Consider the following 2,215-nt stretch of genomic DNA (forward strand, 5'->3'; position numbering starts at 1 on the left):
CAAAAAACAAATCTTTGGGGAATAAAATGAGATTTTTAAACATTTTTAAGGCAGTGTATTAAATATAATCCCTAAAAACTGTTTGAATAAGAATAATAAGCTACAGAAATGGGAAGGTGGAAATAATATTTTCTGTACTTTGAAACCCCTTACACTTGCATATTGGCAGGCAATCTCAAATACTCCTTAAATTTACCATTTCGACAATCACTGAGTTTGAACTCCTGCCATTACATAACTTAATAAAGCAGCTCTGAAAACAATCACCACAGAGTGCGATTGTGCTCACCATTAAATTTAGTTCTATAAAATTTAAGACTGAATTCAATCATCTCTCTGTCTTTGCTTCAATGGTTGAAATCCAAGTGTTGGGGTTTACTTTTTACTTTTCTCAGCAGCCAGAAAATATGCATATTTTTAAAGCTACAACGCTGGTATTTTAGATCTGCATTTATTAAGCACTGTCAAAGGGAGGTAGAACTCACTGAGACAGTTAAGACCACTTGAATCATCAGTTTAATTGGGGAAGTCTGATTCAAAGTTGTAATTCTGCCGCCATTATACTGACAATATCAACAAATACATAATGTATAAATTGGCATAATCCATTTGGAGGGCAAATATTTAAAGGACGTCTTTTTTTTTTTCAGTACAATTAATCATCTGGGATGGTTTCTTAATGGGCAGTGCTCAGTTCTTCTCATTTTGGTTTTAGCAGTCAGTATTTTCACACCACGATTATGCCAGTAACACTTACTCACAATTTGGAGTGGGCTTTCCCAACCGCAGAAAGGAAATGACCCAACTCCGTCTCATCAGGAGGCTCATGGTCCTCAATTCCATCTGGGACCTCAGAATCAGAGAGTCTGAACCGAAGGCTAGAAATGCTACCTTTCCAACTCATGTTTTATAGTGTGATAAATAGTAATATATCGTATTTTTAAAATCCTTCAGAATGCACGTCTCCTTAATAAAAGAGAACCATTAATGGAAATACTGGGCCGATAAAAAATCATTATTCTTTTTGGAGATTCAAGAGCTCTCCTGAGAAACTGGAACCTATGTAACAAATAGCTTTCTCCAGAATGTTAGATGATCTCCTTCACTTTTGATCAAAGTCTCCCTTCATTTTTACTTTAAAAGACTGTCTTCACCTTTCGATTCATTTTTAAATATTAAAATCGATGGTTTTCTAAGAAACCAACTCTATCATCTTCTCTGCTTCAAATGTCAATGCTCCCCATTGCCTAGAGGAGAAAGTCCAGTCACTTCGCCCAGCATACCATCATTTCAAGCGCTGCACTGCCAAACTCTTGTGGCTCCCTCAGTCCTAGAGATCCCTCCGCCTAGCCCCTCCAAGCACTTCCCTACAACCCCATCCCTCCAGGCCCTTCTGCAATGCTGCCTTTGCATGTGCTATGCTCCCTGGCTAAATGATTTTCTGATCCCTTCCACCCAGTCCAACTCCTATGTCTTCAAAATACCGCCCCTTCACCTCCGCACCTCCTCCGTGAAGCCATCTTTGATTATCCCAGGTGAATGTATTTCTTCCTTCCTTGGTGTTCCCACAATACTGGCGCACAACAACTCCAGGCCGGAAAGTATAAATGACATGTTAGTTATTTCTCTATCTATCTGCCTATGTTAACTGCCAGAGATACTAGGTTCTGATGGGAACAAAATAAAGTCAATTCCACAGAGTCCGAGCTTATCCCAACTAATGAAACTTATCTCACATGGAGACCTCAGCATGAAAAGAAGAAGAAAGCGGCAGCTGAATGATGTTTCTGGTATCAAGTTCACTTTTGTGTTTATTTTGCGGTTTCACTCACTTGTTCTTTTTTCAATTAGCAATAATCGCGCCTCGGATAAACCTCATTGGCTACAATACTGCCACTGCGCAAAGCTCACTTGTTCTTTTTTATTCTATTATTCCTACCACCGTGCAAGCTTTTTGCTTATAAAGTGGAATATCGAAATCCATCTATCACAGTTTAAATATAGGGAATAGCTGGGGTCTAGTTACAAAACACACCCCAGAAATGACAAAATGAAAATGTCAATGGATTTGAGATTGAACTGCAGAAAAGACCCAATATTTTTCAAAGCTACATGTCATTCCTAAAGGCAAAGCTCCTGGTTACAAGGTATAACTGTATTCTGCCCCTTGGAGGCAAAAACTAAGTGTTCAAAAAAAACGAGAGTAACTAAGATT

General features: G+C 38.6%; 1 pseudogene; it reads right to left on the minus strand.

The window, feature by feature from the left end:
* Positions 1–1,799: 1,799 nt before the first annotated feature.
* LOC118002895 lies at positions 1,800–1,908 on the minus strand (annotated as a pseudogene).
* Between the last annotated feature and the right edge of the window lie 307 nt (positions 1,909–2,215).

This window comes from Mirounga leonina, unplaced genomic scaffold (assembly GCF_011800145.1).
Source record: "Mirounga leonina isolate KUSES-001 unplaced genomic scaffold, KU_Mleo_1.0 Mir_84, whole genome shotgun sequence".
In the NCBI taxonomy this organism is placed as follows: Eukaryota; Metazoa; Chordata; class Mammalia; order Carnivora; family Phocidae; genus Mirounga; species Mirounga leonina.